Consider the following 12905-nt stretch of genomic DNA (forward strand, 5'->3'; position numbering starts at 1 on the left):
TTATAGTTGTTACAACCTGGGTTTGAAGTTGATTTTCCAATTTGTATGTTTCCCTACACTTTACAATTACAACATACATTATGACTGAATTGATTGAGAGAATGACTGCATGAATTAGTGAATGATTAATTTCAAGGTTGAATTATGGTCGTGCATGAATGAATGAATATCACTCCCCTCACCCATTCTCGGATAGTCACTAACTGGGCAGAGATGAATGAGTGAATGACTTATGAACTGAATTGAGCATTCTATGTCATTTGTAATTTGGTTTCCAATATGGAAAGATCCTTTTGTCTCCGCTCAAGATTTCCTATAATGTGGATATCTTTGCTGCCAATTCATGGACCCTTTGGATGAAGAGCCCTATCAAATGCCTTTTTAGAATCAAAAAACAACCAGACACTTGGACATAGACTGTTCTTAGGTAAAATATTCAGTGTAACACTGTGTCAATATCGCCAAAAGAATTTCTAAGTGCCAGCTGTGTTTCTTCGAGATCTTCTTCACACTTAGTCTTGATTCCGTTATGGACAATACAGAAGAATGCCCCATCTTGTTGCTTCTTTGGCGGCGTAATATTGATACCAGCCAGCCAGATGGAATGTCTCTGGTGCTCAGGAACAGTTTTGCACATTACGATTTCTCACGGTATATTTCATGGTACCTCAGACATGTATACAGCAAGCACTGTAGGTCAGTTTCAGAGATAGAGATTTAAAATATCAAACTGAAATCTTCAAACTTGTGTCCTTATATCAAGCACTACACTATCAATTACACTACTCAGATATTTCTAACATAATAGTGAAAATTCATGAAACATTGGAATATTTATTAACTGCTAAGCCTTAATTGCAGGTCTGGTTAATTCCTGTGCAGCTTCTATGCTATTACCAGTTATAGCAGTATCGTGATCAGAACCTATGGCGGTAATATTAGGTAGGTTGGATGTAAAAAAGCCATAATATGTTGATACTTTTTCATCAGATAGACATTCTTCGTAATGCATAGCCTATTGTGATGTTATACGGTACAAAACGAAATACAGCGGTATGCCTCTTGTTGTGCGACTGGCAGTCTGAATGTGTTTTTGATTTCCTTCCTGCAAAGCCATTATAATATTGGTAAGTTTCAAAGGTATTCCATGACAATGGAATATAATGTTGCCAAACGCTTGTGATGTATAATAACGCAATACAGGCGCTCTTCTTCTGTTTACTTCACATCAGAAGGAATAGCGGGGTTAACATGTGTGCCGGGTGACGATGTAAAGCCTCTCTGATGTCCAATAGAGACAATATAATTCCTAGTACGAGAATAAAATATGTTCTTAATGACATGGCGAACAACGGAACAGATTGAAATTGGGCGCCAAATTCCAAATCGTGACGGATCACCTTGTATGTATATAAGAATATTTCGAGCTTTTTGGAATAAACTTTGCTGGTTCTGAGCAACCTGAAAGCAATAAGCTATCTCGTCCTAGAACGCATGCACTAATAAATGGTCTCCTCCAGGCGCTATGTCCACCGTGATTTAGTGTAGTATTTTAGTCACCTCTTTTTTGCTAATTCTACAGTAAAAGGCGTCAGTTTCGAGGGCTGCAAATAAATTTAGTGGTAGTATTGATAGAACGCAATATTTATTGATTTAACAATTACAACTTCACTACAGTCCTTCAATGTAGGCACTAGCAAAATTCACCTTTTGCCAAATATCGGGAAGCAGCAGGGGACCGTTTGCACAGCGTTCTCTGTTGATGACAACGACGGAGCGGCCTACTGTGTGGAGTAAAGATGCCACGTCAGGAAATCGGCGGCCTCGGATGAGTTCATTCATTTCCGAAAGAGGTCGAACTCACGAGGACTCATTTCTGGTGACGACGGAGAGTGTTTCAAGACCTCCCAATGCTACCGTTGCAATAAGAGCTTGACAATGTTTGTTACATGATAATGTGCGTTGTCATGGAACACGATAGTGTGATCGTCTCACAACATTTTGATGCATTTTTGTCACGGGCAACCTCGATTTTAATCCACAAACACTGATAACCTTTTAGAAACACGTTTTAGAGCGGTGAAATCGACACCCTTCAATTCAATGCCGCTCAGCAAACACACTCTCAACTGGATGCCCGTCAAATGCACACTACACATCGACAACAGCACCACATGGCCGCACCCATATCCTATTTTCGCATGCCCCATCTCTTGCAAATGTCTGGACTACGTTACCACTGCTTTATTTACAGCCCTGGCATAAAGAATTTGCTTTAGAAGGATATCAATATCGCATATAAGTATTGGACACAGAAAAAATATGACTACAGGAAATGTCATGAGATCTCAGCACAAAGTGAACTGTACCTATACGATCTTAATTGTAATGTCGATTTTGAGTTAACTGGTAAAAGCACGTTCATTTCATTTCTTCCAATGTTTTCTTAGTTGCTCTTATTTTAATAAAAGTACTTAAATTTGATGGCTTACCATTATGAAGATAAGACAAATGGGTTTAATTCCTTAATTTTATTGTCTATGTTATACACATTTACATATTTCTGTATCTATATAAAGAATACTTTCATTATTATTGATGTATACTGCAATCTGGATGCCATATTTCAAAGTTAGTCCACCTGAAAAGTAAATAAATACAGAATTAATAATAATGTTCGTCATCTTTCGGTGTTCTATTCTCAATCCTGGTTTTTATGACCCAATATCTCCTTAAACTGAAACTGTTTTTTTCTCAATTGAAATACGGTAGTGTTAATACCGGACACACTGCGAGATATCGAGTGACTGCGATTTGAGCTCTGTCTAGCGGTGTGACCTGGAGTTATTTAACCTGTCATAAGAGCGTGTAAATTAGATGAAGTTTATTATTTTATTTATGCGTTTGGAGTAACTTTAAATCAGTAAATAATTGCATGTGTCATTCATTCGCATCTCCTCTCAGCGTGAGTGGAAAGATAAGTGTTGTGTTTGGCTGCAGTAATCATAAAGTGTAGAATAATTCGTGGTCTTCCGTTTCCTTCGTGACAAGAATGTGTACGTAAATATTGTGTTAGCATACATTCTTACGATGATAATGATATCTTTGTAGTACTTCGTAAACCCTGAGCTACGCGAGTTCAGATATAATACGGTTATTTCTTATAGTACAGCAGTTAAACTTCAATAGCGATGTGATGTTCAAGTAGGTGTGATCTGTGGTTTTGAAATACGAGAATCCGCTATTAGGCAGAGAGGTGCTGTAAAAATAGACCAAATCAACTTAGATCTAAATGAAGTGGGACTTTATATCATTAGGAGATTTACTGGCATGTTGAATAACAAACTTGGCACGATAAAAGGAATGGAGTATACTATCAGGTTGAGCAATGAAGATAAATTATTTGCTATAGCTGCCCCCCGTCGCGTGGCACTACCCTTAAAGCGGAGCTGGACAAGATGATTAAGGAGGGGATAATCGAACCAGCAGAGGAACCTATACCTTGGTGTACCCCTGTGATTGTGGTCCCATGCAAAGACGGTAGGGTTCGGATTTGTGTGGACTTCACACAGCTAAACAAGTATGTGCAACGGCGAGTGCCAGTTACCCTCAGTTGATGAGTCTCTTGGTATATTAGAGGTTGCACATTTTTTATAAGACTAGATGCATTTAAAGGATTCTGGTAGCTCCTTTTGGACCCCAACAGCTATTAACTCAACATTTATAACCCCATTCAGCTGATTTTTTTTCAAGAGTGTGCCCATGAGTTCACATCTGGTTCAAACGTTTTTCAGGGTGAGGATACAATTCAACTCCGTGAAGGAGTCGAGAAGGTACCGTACTGACTACAGTAAATGAATACGGGATTACCCTCAACCCAAATGTGAACTAGGTGTTCGAAAGGTAAAATTCCCAGACCACACACTAGAGAATAATATATCCTACCTGATACTGAGAAAGTCTAGGCAATACAAAACCTTAAACTCCTCTGATATGAGCCTCAATTACGACGGTAACTTGGAATGGTGAACTATATAATGAATATCTTGCCAAATTGACCGCCCCTTAGGGGGTATTGCTGAACAAGAATCGCCAGTGATCTGGACACATGTACAACAGGAGGCATGGGAGAATATCAAATTCTTACATCCCTGACTCTATGGATATACAGGAAAGGCTTACCTACCAGAGTTACAGTAGATTCTACTTCATATGGGCAGGGAGCCATTTTGGAGCAGTTCCATAAAGAGCGTTGGTTGCCTGTATGCTATTACAAGTTATACATCTCAATAAAAACATATTGTATTGAAAAGGTGGATTTTCAAACAACTTTATTTTGAAAATAATGCAGGTTATGCGTATAAATTCGTAAAAATTAAACCACGCTCTGCTACCAATATGCCACTGATACCGCAGTTACACGACACATGGTAAAGAAAACTTAATAATAAAAGTTAAATTACAAGGTTTTTGGACACTTTAAGACAAACGAAGACGGCAGATGAAACTCCATCGAGAAATAAACAAATGAACATCAGGCTGATCAACTTGACAACTAAAGGAAGGATGTGGAGCAGGCGTGGGAACCCTACCAGGGCCATGGGAAGATGTGCGTTGCGGATTTTAAAAAACAACGGTGGTCCCTTGATCTGCAGATATTTCTTCCAAATTGAATTTTAACCAACCAATAAAAGCAGGTTATCATACCCCCAAATCAAACGAGCTTAGATTAATTTACCAAGGGCTTTTTCCTTAACTCAAAAAGGCTAAAGGAAAGAGATACATTAACATAATACAACTTCCGGAATACAACGATTAAAGGTGGGGTGTGAGGATCGCCGAAGTGGATCCGTTCGCTAGACCGGCGAGAAGCGAAAGACGTCGAAGGTTTGCCTCGCTCTCCGGAGGAGGGCGGATCTGGTCCCGGTCCGATCACCAGGTAACCAATCAGGCCACAGAAGCTTACCTCACGCCACCCAGATTCACCAATAAAACCCTGTCATTTTCTCCAACGGAAATATTTATCGAGAACCTTCCATCTTAAGAAACTAGTAAACAACTAAAACATGCTTCTAGAATCGATAGGGGCGGACACCCCCCTGTTCCGAATGTTCACGCCACGAAAGTTTCACAATGTTACACAATATCACCCACCAATAACGATAACAACCCTTTTCAATTTAGTAACATTAATAATAGTTACATTTCCAAACGACTGTCTTCTTTAAGTCCACCAGTCCAAATGCAAAACACACAATTTTTTTCTTTCTACAAAACCTGTCACAGACTTGTTGAAACATATCGGTAAATGGTACCTGACTTGGTCATTCAAGATTACTACTCGCATTTCCTGGAGTTGGTATACGTAGCCTGTTTGACATCCCAGGCGGTTATAGTGTGATTGAAAAATGTGTTTGTGCATCATGGGGTGCCTGTAATTCTCCGTTCAGATGGAGGCACTCAATTTGTGTCTGAAGAGTTCAAACGATTTGCTGTACAATATGGATTTATATGTGAAGTATCGAGCCCCAGATACCTTCCTGCAAACGGATGTGCTGAGAAAGCAGTAGATATAGCAGAGAGCATTCTTTGACGTCAACCTGGGACTTCTCAAATATAGGAACACTCCATTAGAGTCAGGTATTTCACCTGCCGAGTTGCTATATGGTAGAAATATCTCAGCATAAATTTAACCAATTTCGAAGACACGACTTTACAACAAAACTGCGGAACAAACAATATTTTGATCAAAGGAATGGGAAGAAGGTTGACCTACACCAAAGGACATCGTAAAAATCATGTGTTGGAAGGACATACAACTTGTGACAATAAAGTTCAGTGAATAGTCCTGTACTATCAACATAGATGAACAATGCACGACAGTGACCTTACCGTCCTTCGAAATAGTCCCCTCCCATAACTATGCACTGCTGAGATCGCCGATACATGTCCTGGAAACTTTGAAAGAAGGCTTCCTTTGGGATGGTGTTCAAAAGCCTAGTCACGTTTCGTTGGATATCAAGAATATCGTCAAATCGCTTTTCTTTCAAAGCGAGTTTGAGTCGTGGGAATAGGAGTAAGTCTGGCCTCTAAACGTGCCTGCTTCTGATCGTCAGTCAAGTGATGTGGCACAAGAAGAGAACACGTTTTCCTCTTTCCTGACCTCTGGGTAACGATTTGTCACACGGATTCACGGTTAACCTGCAGTCCATCCGCTATCATGCGCACAATTGTTCGCCGATCGTCCGTGATTAATGTTCTCTCCTTCTCAATGTTTTCGTCACTGACGGCGGTCGCCGGTCTTCCGCTACGGGGGTTGTCAGAAACACTTTCCCGGCCTCCTCGAAAACGGGCGAACCACTCGTACACACACTTCAAGGACAGTGCTTGATCTTCATAAACACATACCAGCCTCGCATGCGTTTCTTTCGGTGTCTTGCCAAGCTTAAAACAAAATCGTAAATTGATCTTTTGGTCGTTCATGTTCCTGTTCGCAGTTCAGAACCAACGCACTGTGTCAAACAGGTCTTACACGGCACACACACGATGCTCAACTGAACAGCGTTGGGAGTAGGTGGTCAAAACCTGCTGCTACGCAGGTGCAGCGTTGCGTGTCGCCAGTGTTGCCGGATCGACAGTTCTGACTTCATTCACCGAACTTTATTGTCACAGGTTGTATTTTTAATGTGTCATTGTGTTATCTTAAATGTGTAATATATACGTCATATATCAAGACCATAGTTTTACTACAAGAACAAGTGATTCACATGTGCAAGTTAAATAAGTTTAAACAGACTCTTATATGATCATAGCTTGTTGTATCAATGAGGATACCAATGGCGTATGCTGCAATCAAGACATGGGCTATCACTAGACTTAGGTTACCCAGTTTCGATAGTTGGTTTAGTGAACGTCAAGACTTAAGGGTTTTGAGCTGCAGCTAATAGCCATCGGAGTAGCCTGCTGTGTTAAGGATGGTTCACAAGACCTAGCCTCTGCTACTGCCAATACTCAACACCTGATCAATGTGGATGGTAGCCAACGAATCAGCCTCATCGTACTATTATTTCCCCTAGCTCGGGGACTGGGTGCTTATGACGTCTTCACAATTCATTTCATCAGGTCACCATCAAGCCTTTCCAGAGGCTATGCATTATTGTTATTATTATTTCTTAATCCATTTGTCCTCTAGGGTTGGTTTTTCCCTCGGACTCAGTGAGAGATCCCACCTCTACACTCAAGGTCAGTGTCCTGGAACGTGGGACTTTGGATCGGGGGACACAACTGGGAAGGGGGACCAGTACCTCGTCTAGGCGGCCTTACTCGCTATGCTGAGCAGGGACCTTGTGGGGGATGGGAAGATCGGAAGGGATAGAGAAGGAAGAGGGAAGGAAGTGGTCATGGCCTCAAGGGATAGAGAAGGAAGAGGGGAGGAAGTGGTCATGGCCTCAAGTTAGTTACCAACCCAACATTTGCCTGGAGGAGAAGTGGGAAACCACGGAAAACCACTTCGAGGATGGCTGAGGTAGGAATCGAACCCTCCTCTACTTAGTTGACCTCCCAAGGCTGAGTGGACCCCGTTCCAGCCCTCTTACCACTTTTCGAATTTCGTTGCAGAGTCGGGATTCGAACCTGGTTCTCCGGGTGTGGCAGCTAAACACTCTAACCCCTACACCACAGAGGCGGATATTATTATTATTGTTTTCTCAGTTGCAAACAATAAGCATGGCCAACAATAAAGTTTGTGAAGTTCGCATGAGCCACATAACCACAAATACTTTTCATACTTACTTAAGTTGAAATACCCCTTTGTATGGATTCTTGTTTTTCTCCTCCTGTTCACACTCTAACCGAGTAAGAGGTGGGATAGGCTTACCAATTTTAATTATCAGCAATTTATCTTCATATTTCAGTTGCGAGAATGGATTATCCAACAACTTACACACGGTTCAGCCATTTCACAAAAGTAACATCACAAGGTCACAGTCAAGTTAAACACTATAACTTCAGATAAACTAAAATTGTTCTGAGATCAACTGAAATATACCAATAATTTCCAACTATAAGCAACCCATAAGATGTCCTGCACATGCAAAAACAAACTCGTGATACTGTAGCACATTGGTGAATCCCATCAATTCGGACACTTCCGGAGAACTTTGAGTCTTTGGGCCTTCTCTTTCCACTGCCGTCTCTCTCGTTAACGGCGGCGATTTGACGGACCAAAGCCTAGCCCAGCTCAAGGTTAGGATCCCCTCATTCCCCGCACCATTCCGACATTCGCCAGCAAGCCTCGCGCGGCGGGTCGAGGGGAGTGGGCCGAAGGCCTGGGCTGTGATATTGGTCTCTGATGCCTTGCTCTCAGAAATACGAGCGACGTTCTTTCTCAATACTTTCAAGTTTTGTAAATGGAAGAATGTGTCAGATGCTTACATTACAATAAGATTTAGATATCTATCGTTCTCATTTGAGGCTTGGGCTTCACTGATAGCCTTGGTAGCCCTCAGTATACGTCACTGGAGTGTACCAATGTGATATATCGGGTTTTGGTGATTGTAAATTACATATAATGTCTCTTCCATTCATGATTAAGGCTGATGACTCAATAGAAGGGCTGAAACTAGTCCTAATATATAATGAATAAATAATAACATATAATTTAAAGTATTGAACAGATGGACCTACTTATCTTCGTTTATAGTAATAATACTTTATTAATGGTAATAACATGTTAATAACAAAGGAATGGGGTGCAAAAGCTTCCACCTCTCCAAGATGGAGAGAAGGAAAGTACGATAAGATTTCCCTGGGTGACCTTAGTAGGTAAGGCTTTTGATTGTGTACCACATGATATTATATCTGAATAATTAGCATATTATGGCATTTCTGGAAATGAACATACAATTTTTAAATCATACATATTTGGTCGAACCCAGTATGTGTAGGTAAATGGAGTGACCCTGAAAGAATCTGAGGTGGAATGTGGGGTGTCCATCCTTGGTCCATTTCTCTTTCTGATCATGTTAAATGATTTAGATGAGAATGAACAAACAAATAGTCTTATATGCAGACGACTACTTTTCTGAGCTCATGTAAAAATATAATGAACTATTGTATTGTCCAAACACACATTAGAATAAGCTAAATCATCATTTCAAATAAATGGTTTTGTCTGTAATTAGTAGAAAGCACAAAACCTAATTGTTAACCTAAGAAAATCAAGGGAATGAATGTTAAACTTCTTGAAGTACATCTTGACCCAAAGCTGACATGGAAATACCACGTTAATCATATTTGTTTCAGAGTATGCTGACTAGTATTCCTACTCCGTCATCTGAAGCATGTCCAGGCTGCCCGAGAAGTCCCCGTATCCCTAGTTTTGTTATAGTCCATGACATGGACTATTGAGTTTGTATAATTGGGGAATTGAATAGTTTTTGTATTGTTATCCCTGCTTTGAAGCTCTCAAACTGTGTTTTTTCAGTTGTATTTCAGTTGTGAAGCCATGGCTGATGTGAGCAAACACAGTATATTATTATTATTAGCGTATGGTAACATACACAAAACAATACAAAGATTAAATATAAATGAACAGTAAGCACAAACCATTATATACATAATTATAAGATATACACATAACATTGAAAACAATCATGCAAGCAAAAGGGTTCAAAGATTTAGACCTAAATTCTCTAGCCATTGTATGGCCTCAGCAGAAGCCATCACAAAGTCCTGGCTAGATCCAGCGAATGCCCTTCCAATGCATTCGGTGACGATATGGTCGATAGTCTGTTTAACTGCACCACAGTCACAGGCTGGGGAAGATCTCATACCTCATTTAAACATCATTGAACCACATCTCCCGTGGTTAGTACGGACTCTGTTGAGGGCTACCCATGTCTTGCAGGGCAAATCAAAGCCAGCTGGAAGATTCTTATAATTGAACAATGCCCGCCATTGAGTCGGAGCTACGCTGTTCCACTCTTGTTGCCAATCTGCTTTTGGATTGAAATCCCTCCCAACAAGTTCCTGTGCTGTTTGAATAGGAGGAGATCTTGATTTGAGGCGGCTGAATCTGACGTTAGCATCTTCATGGATGGGGAGATCAGGATTGGTTAATATCTTGCTGTATTCTCTAAACAAGTTGTTCAATCTTCTAATTCTAGGAGGTTCTATGTGGCTGAGCACTGGCAACCAGAAAAGAGGAGTAGATTTTACTGTGCCACTTATGACACGCATTGTTTCATTCAGGACCATGTCCACCTTTTCAGCATGAGAGCTGTTGATCCATACGGAAGAACAGTACTCAGCTGTGGAAAGCACCAGTGCCATAGCTGAAGTACACAAAGTAGATGCAGAGGCTCCCCATGTGGAGCCAGCAAGTTTGTGAATGATGTTGTTGCGTGACCTTAATTTGGCTGCTAGGTTGGTTAGATGTTTCCTGTATGATAGCGTTCGGTCGAGAGTAACTCCAAGATATTTGGGGTTGGCATTGTGAGGGAGAAGACTTCCATTAAGTGACACTTTCAAGGTGATATTCGCTTGCCGGTTATTTAAATGGAAGAAGCAGGTTTCCATTTTACTAGGGCTTGGTTACAAGCACCACGTTTTGAAGTATGTGCACAAAACATCCAGATCTGCATTTAAAGTTCTCTCTATCACATTAGCATCCACATGCTGACTAATTATTGCCAGATCGTCAGCATAAGCAAACTGACGAGAGCTCGTGACAGGTATGTCTGCAATATACAAGTTAAACAGTTACACTATTGAAGAGCGATTGGAGGTGTGTGTTTGTGAGTGCACGAATGACCACAGAGAGGGCAAACAATGACAGAGATAATGAGTGTGTTTAGAGATCACTTTGGCAAGCCGCCAACACATAAAGCTACTCTGCTCGATTGGGAGAAATGTGCTTTTGCTCCAGGCATTGTCAATGACAGGCCATGTAGTAGATGTAAGAAAACGCAGGAAGAAGCGTGTGCCGTTGTCGTTCAATCAATTGAGCAGTCTCGAATTAAATCCATTCACAAAAGAGCAGCTGAATCTCAAGTACTGCATCAACAATGCATGACCACATTAAAAGAGATTTGAAAATGAAAGGATTTAGACCAATGCATGTGAATGAATTATCTGACAATGGCATGAAGCAGCAACTTAGAGCCTTCCATGCATTGTTGGCACAATTTCCAAATGTCGTGTCTTGCTCAAGAGTATTATTTTCTGATGAATGTGCAATTTATTGGTTCACAGAGGGGGAAATGTGGTTTCCTGATGTAAGGAAAAGCCCCATTATGTGCAAGAGTTGGAAAGGAACGCACCTCATGTTACGGTATGGGCCGGGATGTCATCATGTAACCTGTTCAGACCGTATTATTTTGAAGGGTACCTGAATGGAAATTCTTATTTGCACATGTTACAAACTTGGTTAATATCTCAGCTCCAAGACAAGGTAATCATGGATCATGTGTGGTTACAGCAGGAGAGGGCTCCAGCACATTTTGCTATTCAGGTGCGTGAGTTCCTTGATGAACAATTTTGAGGCTGCTGGATTGGGTGTGCCTCACCAATAACCCATTGAAATGACCACTACAAAGTTTGGACATTACCACGCCAGACAACTCAATATGGGGAGTAATCAAGTCAAATGTGGCTCAATGTCAGTACATGACTAATGAAGAATTGCGCCAAAGTGTGAAGGAAGCCTTTTGAAACATAACTCCTGAGTTGCTCCATAAGATGTCAATGAGGAGTTGGAGATGGATAGAACTTTAATTTTTTTAATTTAATTTTTTGTTTTCTTTTTTAAACTTTACACTTTGTTAAGCAAATCAGGAACAAACTCGTGAGCTTGGGTAACAATTTAGGAAAATCAGAATAGTCAACAAACAACCAATTAACAACCTGGGCTTGAAGCTCCCTAATTACAAATGTTACGTGAGCACTACTGCTCCCTTCAACCAGCAGTCAAGGAGATGGATCTCCCAATTTTTACATCAGTGGAAGAGTGTCTTTACATAATTACTTCCTAGGAGACTATTCTCCAAAATTACAAGCTCCAGGCCTATTAAGGCACCTACCTACATTTCACAGAACCAAATAGTAAACACTGTCTTAATCGCCCAACAGTTTGTTTTACATCAAAAGGAAAAGAATGAAATTAAGTTTAACAGGGGTAACAAGTACCCATACTATGTGGCCTTTAGTAAAAGCGAAAAGTTAAAGTTACTGGCTGAAAATCAAAAGCTTAGCAGGCAAACACTTGCACTAATTTAAATTCACATGAAAATACTTAAAATACTATGTGAGCTTATGGCCCAACGTTACAGAGGCTACGGAGGTGACCAGATGGAGAGAAAGTTTACTAAATTAAGAGATGAATTTAAAGGTTACAAAATCATAGTCACCTCAATATTGAGTTGAGAGGGAATACAAGAGGGTACCTCACTCTTTATTCCCTGAGTTTGTTGAGACTTGTTTGAGAATTTACATTAAGAAATAAAAGTTACATTGTGAAAGAAATTTGAAATCTTCCCCTCAAGCTAGCTTTCAAAGACTATCACATTGTTATGCAGAATCTGCTATTACCTTGAGCTGGTGGACCTTCCGAAGATGGACAAGGGAGCCCTTTCCCCCTGCCTCTGCTACGAACACACTCTAAACCTCTTGACTGGAGTGATCACAAAGACAATATGTCCCGAAATGTCCCAGTTTTTATAGCGGAGAGGAAGGTTCCACATTTCTCTGAATTGAAACCCTGACACACCCCCCAATTTTCATTGGATAGTCAAATAAATATAAAAAATTGTGACTGGTTGTATAAATCTTCTCAGTGGTTAACATATTAAGATGACAGGAAGAGAGAGAAGTGTTGATAACTTTAAAACACCAAAAAACAAACTATA

The 12905-nt window shown here is 40.5% G+C and overlaps 1 protein-coding gene across 1 annotated transcript in view; it reads right to left on the minus strand.

The window, feature by feature from the left end:
- Window positions 1-2515: 2515 nt before the first annotated feature.
- Window positions 2516-12905, minus strand: part of LOC136876862 (cysteine protease ATG4B) — a 197328-nt gene continuing 186938 nt past the window's right edge. Inside the window, exon 9 of the mRNA XM_067150621.2 lies at window positions 2516-2641. The gene's annotated coding sequence lies outside the window, so the exon portion shown is untranslated. The remainder of the gene's footprint in view (window positions 2642-12905) is intronic.

This window comes from Anabrus simplex, chromosome 7 (assembly GCF_040414725.1).
Source record: "Anabrus simplex isolate iqAnaSimp1 chromosome 7, ASM4041472v1, whole genome shotgun sequence".
Lineage (NCBI taxonomy): Eukaryota > Metazoa > Arthropoda > Insecta > Orthoptera > Tettigoniidae > Anabrus > Anabrus simplex.